This window comes from Parus major, chromosome 5 (genome assembly GCF_001522545.3).
Source record: "Parus major isolate Abel chromosome 5, Parus_major1.1, whole genome shotgun sequence".
Classification (NCBI taxonomy): domain Eukaryota; kingdom Metazoa; phylum Chordata; class Aves; order Passeriformes; family Paridae; genus Parus; species Parus major.
This window is the reverse complement of record NC_031774.1, coordinates 34,710,305-34,725,244: the sequence shown is the minus strand read 5'-3', so window position 1 is coordinate 34,725,244 and position 14,940 is coordinate 34,710,305. Positions and strand designations below refer to the sequence as shown.

Genomic DNA, 14,940 nt, shown 5'->3' with positions numbered 1-14,940 from the left:
TTGCCTGCAAATCACAAAACAAGGCATTACACCATATCATGAAATAAACCAATAATAGATGATCATGAACACATCAATACCTGCTGTGCTCCTCAGTCCAGAGCCTAATATCAACTCTCTCCCTACATGAAGAAGCTCATGCGAGGAAACCTGGCTTTTGTCATGTACTCTGAAGTTTGCCTGCTCAGTTCCACAGTGAAGATGGCAAAAGCCCAATCTTGTCACTAGTAAGAGGTGTGAGAGACACAAGCAGTGATAGAATCAATTACAAAACACATCTAGTGAGCATGTACAAAGAGCATTCACTAAAATCCGGTTATCTTAACAATTTTTCTATTTTAAAGAAACGGGAAGATATTTTTTATGCATAAAATGCTTCCAAGTCTTCTGCTTATAAATATGTGAGTTGCAAAGTTTTTCAAGGAAAAGATCAGGAAAGTTTTTTCCTCAGTGTTGTTCTTGGAAACCATGCAATTAGTTTTGGCTGAATCACAAAATAAAACAAAATAAATTCTCATGCAGGTGCCAAATATGAAAGCCTTCAGTGAAATTAATAAATTAAATAAAGTTGTACGACACATAGAACAGAGAAGTAACCTTGAAAACCTTGATGATAACTAAGTCAGCATTTAACATGTGTTCATAGAAAGCACAAGGTAGCCAAAGCTCTCAAAACCCACCCACTTCTCATACCTTTCCCAGAGTTTCATCTGCACTCTGCCTATTTCCTGTCTTGGCCATTGCACTGAGGTCATAACTTGGATCACAAGAGTTGTTTTGATTTGAGTAGGAGAGTGATTTCTAGTGAAGACAATTCTGACTTTAATGCAACCTTATTTATTTATCAGGAGTACAAAGATTTTGCCTTTGTACTTAGGAGGTACAATCTTTGTCAGGGCTGCCATGCCCTAGTTAACAATCAGAACAAAAACCTGCTTCCAAGCTTGGAATTCTGCAGCATTTCATTTTTTGCAATACATTTTGCCGTCCCCCTCACACACATAGACATAAGATGCAATATAATCACTTAATTAATCACCTTCAGATAAATTTTTTAAAAAAAACATTGAAAGGTTTCCTTTAATTATAAGTACAATAAAAAACATAGGTATCACTTATACATCCACTGCAACTGCTTAAGTCCTCAGAAGCAGCCACTTCTACAAGAATGTGAAACCAATACTAGCTTTTTAAAAGTGGAGCTTCTTTAGATAAAAAACTGAGCTTGCACATATCATAAAAAACTCTAGCTAATCAGTTTTTACTTAAATGTGTTACTGCATATACATGTTACATACAGGCTATGCAAAATAACAAAAGGACACCACTCAAATGTGAAAAGCACAGTTTTATTTTTGGATAATAAAGATGTTCAATGATGATTAAAGGACATGATTTTTCATTAGAACTAAGTAGCAGTATTAACCTCAGCCATCTTCCATATCTCTCATCATTTGATTTCACTTGGGAAAAATAATCTGTCCCTGAAAATATAGAAAAAAAAGGTGAGAAATAAAAGAACAAAAGACTTCAGGAAGTAGGCCAAAACAAACAATGTTCACTACTTAATAATATTGCGAGGCTTTGTCAGCCCAATTCAGTCCAGAGCCTTGAATCTATTCCCTGTGAACATATTACTGTTAAAAAAAGAGAGAATGGAGCTTTAACATGGCACTCTGTAGTCAGTTTATTTCACAAGTGTTGAAGGCTAGTTGAGAAAGTGGAAAATTTTTGAAGATCTTGTCACATGCTCTAAATATGTCAAACAGATCTAGAACTAAAGCTTTGAATGCGTATTTAGGGATAACACTATACAACAATAACTTTTTTTTCATACACTCCTCTTGCAGCACGGTAGCAGTAAATGTACCCTGAATTCTTCTTTGTTTGATTTTCAACTGCAAAATATTTCTGAGGAACTAATTTCAATCACAATTTTATTCTTTTTCATATTACCATCAAAAAATTGCAAAATTCTCCTGTAATGCAAAGCTTCAATATGTCACTAGCATATAAAGCAGTAAGCCCCACAGAAGATGTACATGACAAAGACTAATGCAAAAGAGAAAAGGAGTATCTGAAGCCAAATTAATTTATGTAATATCCTGTGTACTTCATTGTAATTATACTGCCACGTAAATTTTCAGTAAATGAGATTTTAAAATTCCTGAAAATTGAGAAACCCCCTTCCACCCAATAATAAAAAAACCCAGAAATTACCTTGTTTGTGTAGTTTCAATAAACTGCAGTGGGATACTGTTCAGTGTTACTAGCAATCTAGGGATAAAAAAACCCCCAAATAACCACAACCTCCACCAAAACAGATGCAAAAGCCAAACCCTGAGCCAAACCACAAATCATGATTGCCAGCATTTTGAATCCTTTTACTGAAAAACCACACAAACAGTTTTACTACTGTCTTTCCGCTGAAATATTGAGTTCAGTCCTTTGTCACCTGTTCTGTCAGCAGAGCATAATAAAGGTATTTTTCCCCTCCAAACAAAGTCCTTTAACTGAAATGTTCCAGGCTGCTACACACGTGTGGTGGAAATGGGCCTAGCCTAATCATTTTTCCTCCCTGTTCTGTGACAAATGCAGCAGAGAGTATCACTACCTCTAGAAGCTCTGCCCAGAGCTGTAAAGCAGCCCAGAGCTTCTTGTTTACATGTAGATGTCAAAAACAAGTTTCCTGCTCTCTAGATGTTTAAGCCAAAAAATCTAATCACAAACACATGCATGGAAGTGGTAGCCATCAGACTTCGGAAATTAGGTCATTGAATTATAAGGAAAAAAGGTTCTGAAGTGGACATTTACTGGAGTTTTCAAAATCATTATTTGAAAAACAGCAGCTAACTCTCTCTGAAACTGAGAATGTGACCAGACTGACAAGGCCACTTTGAAAACGCTAATTTTTTTAAAAAGCATGAATGAGCTGGCAGAAATTCCCCAAACAATGATAGCAGAATACAGGCCTGGAGAATGTGTTTATTCAGTGTGCCTATATAGACAATGGAGAGAGACAAGAAGCCCCAGACACTTAGTTAGCTCATAAAACAGAGTGACTCTCTCACCACTGACTATATAAAACACCTAAAATAATTCACTTATAGGAGCCTTTACTAAGTGCATTGAAAAACATGGTATTCATCTGAACTAATGGACAAACGTATCTCTAATTTGATGAGTTCAATAGTTAAAGAGGAAGGACATAAAGTTGTTCAGTCGTTGTGTGGACCAGATACAGGATTTTGGATAACTTTTCAATAGCACTGAAATGGAGAAGGAGCACTGAAGCAAAAAATCAGATATAAACTAACTTAATGTGGATGGCCTTAGATATCTGGGATCTTATTAATTCAATTGTGTCTGAAATCACTGTCAAACTTCTCCAGAACAGAGATGCTTTTAAGAGGGAGTAAAGAGAAATAATAAAATATATTTTATAATACTTTTCTTGATATTACAACGACTAAAATTTTATATATGAGCAAAATATGAGGACAAATATTTTCAGTCCTGAAAGAATTTAATGGATTTTTTTTTTTTTGAAAAATGAAGCAGAATGAAGAAAAGAGGCATTTGAAGGGTGTGGTGAGCTGATCCTAGCTAGACACCAGATACCCACACAGCTTCTCTATCACTTCCCTCCTCAGCTGCACAAAGAGAGAATTTAAGGGAAGGCTTGTGGGTCAAGATAAGGAAAGTGAGAGACAGTTACTATGACAGGCAAAATAGGCTTGGGAAAATTAGTGTCTACTGTGGACACATCCATCTGTTTCAGTGTGGTGTGATCATCTCCACGATCAACAGACAGATTCCTACTCACTGTGGACCCCCATGGGCTGCAGAGGCACAGCCTGACTCACCATGGCCTTCACCATGGGCTGCAGGGGAGTCTCTGCTTTGGGGCACCTTCTCCTTCACTCATCTGGGTGTCTGCAGAGTTGTTCCTTTCACATGTCCTCACTCCTCTCTTCTGACTTCTGTTGGTGGTGTGCAGGTTTTGCCCCCCATTCCTAACTACATTTTCACAGAGGTGCCTCCAATATCACTGCTGGGCTCGGCTTTGGCCAGCAGTGGGTCTGTCCTGGAGCTGGCTGGCATTCCTCCAGGAGCTTCTTCCAGAAGCAGCACCTGTAGACCCCTCACTACCAAATACAGATACACAAATACCAAATACACAAACCCAATACAGGCACGAGGATACAATCACCACTGAGGATCCTGGCCATGCATTTATTCTCTGAGGATAGAAAACCTATCTGCCTTAATCACCACATCACCATGGATTTTTTGCTGTGAAACAGATGTTGGCTTAACAGTCTCTTCAGTACTGAGTAACACTCCGCTAACTTAGGGAAGTGATCGTGTTAAAAAGGCTTGGAGCAAATATAAGAGAAAATAATAGTCTTAATTTTGAATTAACTGCTTGCAAACTAAAGTCAGTGAAACTAATTCTTACATGAAAGCGCAGTTAATTGTTTGTAGGTCACAGTATTCTGACATAAACCTAGAATCTGCAGGTTTTGCACATAAACTAACCTACTATTTTGCCTTCACCTCACTGTAACTAATTAAATTTTCAAATTTTCCAGGATAACTATATCCAGCTGCCATTGCATTAAGGCAATTCTTGCTGTGAGCCATGCTAACAAATTTTCCAGTGTCTATTATAGAGTCTCAAGTGTCACTGGCTGGAATGTGACATAGTTGAATATTTCTATTACAATAATTTTTCAGTCCATATGTTTCAATGCTGGTTTTTTAATTATGCTTCAGAACTGGGACAGATCACAAATTGTACCTTCTGTTTTGATCAGGGCATGGTCAAAAATAATTAAATATATCTCTGATATTTAGTTAAGAAGTTCATGTAAAAGTTACATGAGTGTTGCAAAACAGATGATTGGTATTCTTTCATTATGATTTCTTCTTATTTCTAACCATCATTTCCCCCAAGGCAGAACAATACCAGCATTATGGAGGTTTTTGATGCAAAGCAACCCTTGTACTAACTTTTGATCAAAAAATATGGTGGTTCTTAATTTTATACTGTATATCTACAGTTTAATTCACTGGAAGTGAATCAGTGAATTTATAGAACAAACTGCCAGACAAATGCTACCCCGAGTAGGCTGTTCTTTGCAATATGTATATTTGAATTAGAAGAGTCAAGGCATCCAGTTGAAGCAGAAAGAATGCTTAGAACTTTTGAAATCTTTAGCATTGAAAGTGTACAATGTACATAAACACCAGAATCTCATATGAGAAGAATCACGCTGGTATAAAAGCTACAGTTTTCCAGTGTAGAAAATTTACAAGATCTCAAAGAAGTAAAAAATTGGTTTTTTTTCCTTTGCAGTAAGATTTTTGTCTGTGGACAATGTCTTTAAGCAGACTACAGTTAAGTCAAATCTATTCTTTAGCCAAGATCACCTAATGGTTCTTTTTAAACTATTTCTTAAACATCTGTTTATCATGAACAGACTTTAAAATTTGTTATCCATACTTCTTGCTTAAGTGTGATACCTAAGATAAACCCTAACTGGATGAATTTATTGTAAATTATATTACATGCACATATGACTATGATTGTTATTGATCATCTGTGAATATTTTTGTCATTAAAAATACGTAGTACTGTGGAAAAAGAACAGAATAGGTATGCATATCAATGAAAATTTATTTAAAGTTTAAAATAAATTTAAGAAATATTTTTAAAATCCCTGTCTAATATTCATGTAGAGTTTTCAATGTAGTGAGACTTAAAAAGAAAATATAACTCTATAGACCCTAAAACTTTGAAACTACATTTTCAAAATGGTAATAAAACCCTGTCTCTCCTCTGCAAATAACAATCTGTTGGGTAATGGTTGTGAACATCATGTGATTCCTATCCCTCCAAACATTTGTTATTGTATTCCTGAAAGGAATAAGGGAAGTGGTCTCAGGCCTTTGCAATGAAACACTTCTGTGACAACAGCTGAACTTTATCCCAGGCAGAATAAACTTTTGATGAAGAGTTCTGGCGGAAAAGTTGAACATCTATCTTCATGAACAGTGTACAGGATAAATAATCCAAGTGATATCATTACAAGAAGCACTTTGTGAGTGTTAACTAGAGAATTCAGAGCTTAATCCAGTTTCTTACCATATATTCAACATAGATTTAATTTAATCTAGTGTTATAGATGAAACTTTAAATATGTCAGACTCAGGAAATATAAAATTGAGGTTCTCACAGCCATTGGCATTGTGCCCCTTTGCAGAGGCATTGAATTTAATTAGATCAATGCTGCAAGGATATGCTGCTGGCTATAGTGAAGTGACAGGTGCTGTGAAAAACATAACATTCAAGTTCCCAGCTTCCCTACACTTTTTATATCCTCTTGAATTAACATAAATATTTTAATGCATATAATATATATAGCATTCCACACTGAATTATTTTGGCTTTTGAAAAAACAGATAATTTTTCACTGGAAAGCACCTCTGTAATCTACCAACTACTGACTCAATTTAACGAGGTGCTATATACTAAATGTACTTCAAATCTTTATAGTAATAGCTGATGTTTTCAGTTCCTGGTTTGCATGGGTTGTCTATTGCAAAATGCCTAAAAATATAATATATTCTAAACTTTAATTGAAACCCATGATGAGGGGGGATTTGGGTTGATTGAAATGAGAAAAAAATGTTTTCTGATAATTTGCTTCTTTCTTTTTCCTTCAAGGTCCCTACAGTTTCCAGCAGAGCTTTGTACCTGTATGCTTTATATTTGCCTACTTTGAGACACCATGCTGCTGGTGGAGGCTTCACATCATTTATAAACGTAACTGAATGTGTTTAAGTGTTGTGGTGAATACGAAGGGGGAATCTTATGATGAGAAACAGCTGCAAGGGTCTACAGTGCACAAAGATCAATCACACTAATATTAAAGATGTGAGTCACTGAAAAACTATAATTAACTATTTCCTACACCACAGCACCTGAGATCAGGTCAAAATAATACAGACTGGCTGTTTCGTGATCCCCTGACCCCAAATGTCACTGCTGCAATTAATATGGACCAGCCAAACAGGACCACCTAGAATCCTAATGAACCAAGCTTTAGACAAATGCCTGTACTTTGCTACATCTGGGAGGACTTTCACATCTCAATGTCTTAAAGAAGGAAGATATGGAATAATGTAAAACTATTATTTCATCAAATTTCTCAAATCAGGTTTATTATAAAACTCTGACTTGTAACACATGTATGCAGAGATTTATGAAGAACTCTCTGCAATGCTGTGTGCTCAAGTCTGAATGGAAAACAGCAGCTGAAGTTTTGCCCCAGCACACACACGTACATGCCCAGTCTCCTCCTCAGAGGAGGGCATTTCCTTTCTTTCTAGGCAGGAGGCAGGTGGGGGGCAAGTGGTTGTTGAGTTAATTTGATACTGGCCATACCTAAATTCAATTCCCTGCTCTATTACAGAACAGTGGGGTCCATAATTTATGAGAAATTTTCTCAGCTGTAAAGCACAGAGCACTGGTATGAGATTTAGCTTTAAATAAATTAATTTACATCTCAGCTGGCTAGCTGCAAAAATGTAACTCTTACATGTATACTATGTTTAAATCAAGACTGCATACCTTTGTTTTCACAAAGTATCATTAGTGTTTACCCTTCATTCCACAGCACTCCATATGGAAACACCAGTCTCGCTCTACTTTGTAAAGCTGCTGTAAAAATATACTTCAGAAACAGAGGTGTATTCACGTGGCATAGGATGAACATATAGAACTCATGTTTGGAAGATATCCACATACAAATTTGTCCACTTTCTTTGTGAAACTCAAAGAGAAAATATGAAAAAATGTGACTTATTTCTGTATTTGATTTCCACGTGCAGTTTTTTTTAAAATATTTTTTTTTCCTAAAAAAATCCTTTATTCTGGATAATATAAACCATGATCAAAATCAGATTAATTATGTATTTTTTGATTTTTTTGTTTGTCTATACTTCTAAGTTCACATTGTTATATTCTTTTGTATCCCAAAAAAAACTTATTCTAATCAAGTTACTTTTAAGACTCTCTTCACATGCTTCATCATGTCAAGATCCATTAAATTTAAGTATAATCAAACACAGTTAGAAATCTGTTTGAAATGTCTTTCTACTCTATCTTATGATTGCCTTGTTTATTTAACCCAGGGTGACAATGCTGCAGCATTGTGTAGAGCTTCATGTTGAGACGTTTGTCTATTATGGCAGAGAAAAGACACACTTTTTTCTCCCTGTGATTAAGCCTAAATTATGGTTTAAGTAAAAGGGCCTTTTATTACTTGAAGAAGTTCACCCACTAAGTCATTTTTACATTTCTTTTTTTTTATGTTGGAGTAAGATACAAGAACAGAGTTTTTGTTTTCTGAGTGTATTTAGTTCTATGAGGTTATCCTAAATAAACATCTGATCCAATTGGTGTAAGAGTGAACTTTCATTATTTACAAGACTTGTAAGGAACAACTTTAAGCATTCGTACAGTACGTAGTGTGTTTACCAGTCTTTCATGAGTTGAATATTAAAATGAAATGGAATATTTTTTAATTTGTATCCCAAACTGAAAAGCTACAATAACGTAAAGTTAACACAGCAAGGCAGTGACTGTAAATGAAAGGAAAATATAGTTTTAGTTATGGTAAAACAGAGTCTGCTCAACTGCTAGGGTCAAATTTTTAAATCTGAACATTTTCAAGTAAGAAACTATGATGTACAACTGTAGTACTTCTTGCAATATTTTTTTTTTCTGTGAATCTTCTCTCTTTCCATTTTTATCTTCCTCTCTTCTGCAGTTTCCCTGTGATCTCTTGCACCATTCCATTCTTTATCCTCTCTCCTCCTATGTAAAATACTAGGTTCCCGCATAATTTTATTCTTAGCTCTGGCTTTTCAGTGTCATGCAGCGAAACCAAGGCAGCAGCAGTAACCAACAGCAATAAATATTAAAAGATCAATGATAATTTAGGTAAGAAATCTATTTATTCTCTGTTTCTAAACACAGTCTCTCTTAACTCATTAAATCATCACAAGTGAGGAAACTTGCACTTAAGAACACAGAAGCAGTGCTTATCAATTATCTCATATCTTTGTCTCAAGAATCCCACCTGTTTTACCTGGACCTGTGTATGGTCTTATTATTCATGCAAAAATCATTATATAATTTAGGTTAACCACAATTTAGTTTATTCAAATCATATTGGACAAAAAAAATTGTTATAAATATATAAATATAAAATAAAAATATCAAACCACATAAAAGTATGTTAAAACTAGTCATAGAGAGACCAATCAACCTTGCAAGCTCAGCTAGCATCTTTTTAAATATCAGAGCAGAAATTCAGTAATAATTTCAGACATATCTAGCAGTTAGATAAATTTCTAGCTCAACTTTAAAACTGCTTGCAAACCTATGTTCTTTGTGTGCTATCAAACATTGCTTAGCTCACAATTAGGACTCTGTTATCCTTACTTTCTCTTGGTCACTCTGCTTGTTCTCTTTGGCTCCATAAGCTTTGGACACAGCTGTTGATGGATAGTTAACAGACTCTTTCTTCAGGCTGTACCCACTCACAGAAATACTATGATGATGACGCCTATTCCTACTGGTCAAAATCGTGCATCAATACCTGAATATCAAATATACATCAATATCAAAATATGCACACATCTGATTCTGCAGTGGCAGTATTTTCATTCCCAGGATCTGATGAAGGTCCTTTTTGTACTGATGAAGAACTTGAGTGATAACGACAAGGAGACCAGGACAATAGCCACAAAAATATTAGTGTTGAGTAATGCTACAATACCCTCTTGATACATAAAAGAACAAAGTTTGTAAATTGGTTATATTCTTATGTAATAATTAGAGAATTGTACTACAAGAAATTTGTTATAATAATAAAAAATAACTAAAATACTGAACAATTGATTTTCAATAGCATACATCTTTTACTAATGGGATTATCAATCTAATTTCAAGAAAATACTCTGTTCAGAAATCACCCAAGAAGTACTATTAAGAAATTACTGAATTAAGCTTGAGCTGTGTCTTTAGGCACAGTAACTACCTCACTTCAGCATCCCCAGAATGGGAACAGTGCCTCAGCAGCTTCAAGCAGCAATGTTCCAGGCATAGTATGCTCCTAAGAACCAGAGAGCCAGTGAGGACAATTTGTACAAATATGCACAAACAATGCCAAGATACTCATGCTTATCTGAATGCATCAGTTATTCTATCATCAAGCCACAACAAACATCTTCAATACATACTTTGGGATAAACAGAGCCTGCCCTATGACAGAATTTTTCAAGTATTGTGAGGTCAGTTTGGTGCACAGAGAGTAAAGAAAACCAGAGAAACCTTTTCCCTCTCAAAGCAGCACTTCTTGCTCAAAAAAAACCAAAGTATGCAGATATTTGTCATAAAAATGCTTTATCATGCAATATTTCAGATTCTATTTTATGTTATCTACCTTTTATGTCCATGATCAGTTTGGTTCAGGCTGGCAAAACTGCTGACTATGGAAGTCTATCACTGGGCAGAGTTTAACTTCAATTTCCAAGCCATGAAAAGAGAAAAAAATCAGAGATTTTTGTGATCTATTTATTAAAAATGCTCCATTAAGTTGAATTAAATTTATAAACTTGAATTTTAAATTATTAAGCTTACAGTTTTTAAATGTTCCCCACTGTTTTCAAATGTGTTTCCATTATCTACAACATTTAGTAGAAAGTCATGGAAGATAAGACTCCTTTCCACTTAGAAATGATGAAGCATTTTCAACAATTGGAAACATTCTTTTTTTGAAAAACAACAGAACCAAAACAACAGACAAAAAATATGGGAGATTTACTGTATTCACAACAACCATTTAGATCTTGAATTGTTATCATTTTCTCATGGACATAAGTAGCTTATCGGGAAATCCCTAACCAGTTGTACAGCTAACATCTGCTGCTTCTCTCCAACTAAATACCCAGGAGCTTATCTGTGAAACTATGCTGTCACTATTTCAGATATCAGCTCCATTTTACTTACCAATTCAGCCCTAACACAATACCAATCCCAGATTCAGTGACATCTGCATTTCCAATCCTAGTATCTTTTTCCTGTCCATCACAGTCTACACATTTCTTCCCAAATTTCATTCCATTGTATTTAGCAGTCAGTTTTTCTCTTTTTCCCTTGGTTAATTAGTTTCCAATGTTGGTTTTTTTGGTTTTTTTTTTGTTTTTTTTTTGTTTCAGGAGAGAAATTACAGGAGCATGCAGTCCACTTTAAACACCATTTCAGCATCTGAAAACAGCAGAAAGAAAAAATGTTTTCACTTTTGCAGACGTACCTTTAAAAAAGCGCATTTTGCTGCTTAGTAAGAATGCAAATAACACAGTCTGTAGAAACAGGATATGTTCACTTATTCTTAACATAAACAGATTTGGCTGCATACTCAAGGTTAAAATCAAAGTCTATATAAAGAATATATAAACCACCTCTAGACATGAGAGCCACTCTTCATAAAATTTGAGGTTTCTGCTTTAGCCTAGAGGTGTATGAGTAGATTTGGAATGTGCAAGATGTAGGAATGCAAAAATGGGTATTGGCCTCAATCAGCCACAGCAAAGTGTCTTTGCCTATTTAGCATTTGATCTGTTGTTGAACACTGAAGAGATAAATTTTCATGGACGAAAAGTTGTTATCTTTAGTAGTGGCTTGAAAAGTAAACTCTTCCACAGGCTCTTGTGTTGAACTGCTTATGGAGTCCAGCAGAAGCACGTGTAAAATTGACCTAAGGCACAAAGGATTTAAACCAAATCACTTTCTTCCTAGACAGATGATGCTTTCCTTGTGAGAAAAGATACATTTCTTACAAGGGAGAAAGAAAAATTACTATCTTTACATCCTTGAATTCATGTGGTCTGTCTTTTCTGGATCCCATTAGGAACATAATAAACAGCTAAAGGCAGGTATCTTCCACTCTGACCTTGGGAAACCAACGATGTTATCACAGTACTGAGGCCAGAAAGCTTGTGAGTAAACACTGTCTAAAATTGCAAACATCAGAAAAAGTTACCTGTCATTTTCAGGGTTTATTTTTTTTAATGGCTACTTGTTTTCACAGTGAAAATTTGAACTTTCAGTCACGCTTTTTATCCAGTTTCCAGTGACTACTTCTTTTTACTCTTTATTTGGTTTTCTCTATTCTTTTCTCCTTCCCAAGATACACTATACTATTGAACATATTGACAAGCAATCTATTTTTCACAATATTGATCATAGAATGAGAAATGATATTCCACTATCTGCCTCACAAAACCAGCAGTAAACATCTCATTGTAATCACCTGTGTTCTACTCTCTTTGTAAACATAGAGGAACTAAATTTTAGGTCAACAACTTTAACCTGGAAACTACCACCATCTAGGTCAAACCAACTTACAGAATATTCTCCATCGCTTAGGTATATTCTGCATTAATCTTTGCTGGCTGTTCAATTTTTTTAAAATTAAAACATATGTGCCATAAAATTGCTTCTGTTGAAAAGCAGAAAGATAAATGGACTGTTCAAAAAAGGACCAGTTACATCACAGATGGAGAAAAGCAGAAAAGAATAAAAACTTTATGCAGGGGATGCTACTCCTGATGAATAAAACAGAATACCATCTATGCAATGCAGAAAACTGAGAAGATCACAGGTTCAGAAACACATCGAAGTGGAGGCTCAACTATACAGTGCATGAGAACATACAAAGACCTCTATTCACCCTGCATAGTCTGGCAATGTAGAGCAATTAGAAGTAACATCACAGCAAGTGTACCTTGAGGGCAGCTTGGAGATGCTTTCATAATGTGATGCTACAGTGACATCCTCTGCTGACTGCCCACTTCCTGTACACAGCCAGATGCATAAACTGTGTAGCCGTGTGTGGCAAATGCATTTTCCCCCTGCAAGCTCGAAGTGGCAGTTCATATACTGCTGAATTGATCTGTGCAGGTGCAGTAAAACCTAAGCTTCCTGTGGTTTTTCCACCTGAGCATGTACAGATTAGCAACCAGGCATGCACTCTGTATGAGGTCAGATACTGCTGTGAATGATTTTTTCCCTTCCCTTCCCTGGCATCAGCACAACAATTCCCTGATCTGGAAGGATCATGAAATAGATGACATTTCAGTAAGCACAACAGGGCAGGTTGTACTCAGGATCACATCATGTGCTTCCACTGAATCCTTTCATAAATGGCATTTGTATACGACTGGCTGACACAGCACCGAAGAAATCCTGCCCTCATCTATTCTGATTACAAAGGTATATTCAACACAGCTGACCCACTAAACCAACTACTCAGCAACCTACAACTTCTAAAAAATACTGTAAGCTTTCTTTTTGAAAAAAAAGTTGTATCTGTACAGAGGTTGTAGAGCTGCAGATGAGTCATGACATATGAGCTCTATCACTTGATTTCACAAACATGAGAAAACCAAGGACATGTAATTCTCAATATTGTTACTGCTACCTCTGCTCTGCTTATCTGAGGAATTGCAGAAGAGCTGTATAATGAATGGGTGGTTTAGGTTGCTCAAAGAATCGCCATCAAACACATCAGCAAAAGTAGGTTTGATATGAATTTGTAAAAGCACAACTTTAAGTCTGATGGCAAGGTTCACTATATTACTTACTATATGGATGAAATACACAAAAGAAAATTGGTTTAGAATTGAGCTTGTCTAGAAGACACAAATGTGTAAGGAAGACTGTCCTGTTGAGTGCTTTAGGTATTGTTTTTTATCCTTTAAGATATGAGTCGTTGACCACGTCTGAGTGAAAGATTCGAATTAGCCATGCCTAAGGCTCCCACTGGGAGTTTAGGAAGTAAGGGGGTCCACTCTTAACCTCAGATTCAACAGTGAAGCAGGGCTGCAGGATCTTCTAATATGTTTCTCCTGTGCTGACTCCTGTATAGAAAAGGTGGCTAGGCCATGGGGTCATGGGAAGCTTGCAGTACTTCCCAGGCTGGAAATAAGCTGAGAACAATAAAATGGGTCCTACTATGACAGGATCAAAATAAAACAACTGCACATATAAATTTTCGTCAAAAAAATATCAATTTGCAATGAAACAAGTTGTAAATCAGATCAACTACTGAATTTTCAAGCGCATATGTAGTATTTTCAAACATACTACCTGTAGTAGTTCAAACAAACCTACAGGTAGCACATATAGCTAGTTTAAGAGTCTTCCTGTTGGTATTTAAAACATTTACAGCTCACATTTCCACTGCCTTTGCACATTTTCAAGAGGAGGTTTTTTAGACTGAATATTGCCCTACCATGAATGCTGCTTGTGCAAACGGGTGGGGCTTGCACCGACCCAAGAGCTGGGAAGAGTAACTCATCCTGGTTTTGGGTGTCAGGGAGTTCCTCCTTAAAACAGACTGTACCTGAAACTGGAAGCTGGGTTAGAGAAGAGGTGGATGCAACCTGTCCCTTCCATCTTCCCCAAACCCGCTGCTGGACCGGAGCGGCCGGGCAGAAGAGCCGGAGTCAGGCGGGAGCTCCCGCTACGCTGGCACTGCTTTCTGTCCTCGGGGGCAGCTGCCGCCCTGCCCGGCAGAGGCCACCGTGCTGCCTTCCAGCAAGGGAAATCCCCGACTCTCCTCGGGCTCTGCCGCCTCTACCTCATGAGGTACTGCCCAACGGGGATCGCGGGGGAAGAGGTGGCTCTCAGCCCACTGCCTGGGCCAGGTGGGGAGGTCAGAGCCGGCTCAGCTAAGCCCCCCTGCCGTGGGGAACCACCCGTCGCCGCTGCGCTGGCTCCTGCCCGGGCCGTCTGGCAGGCCACGGCCGCCGTTCGGTGGCGGTGCGGCCCGGTGCGGCCCGGCCCGGCCCGGCTGGGCG

At 37.0% G+C, this 14,940-nt stretch overlaps 1 long non-coding RNA gene across 2 annotated transcripts; it reads right to left on the bottom strand.

Moving 5' to 3' along the window:
• Nucleotides 1-1,328: 1,328 nt before the first annotated feature.
• Nucleotides 1,329-14,927, bottom strand: LOC107206407. Of its 2 annotated transcripts, XR_004497922.1 has the most exons (3): nucleotides 14,484-14,927; nucleotides 10,521-11,344; nucleotides 1,329-9,674 (listed from the first exon to the last, which is right to left on the bottom strand). It is a non-coding gene; the product is annotated as an uncharacterized LOC107206407 (long non-coding RNA). The 2 variants fall into 2 exon arrangements; XR_001522403.3 differs by having other exon boundaries at nucleotides 1,331-11,344.
• Between the last annotated feature and the right edge of the window lie 13 nt (nucleotides 14,928-14,940).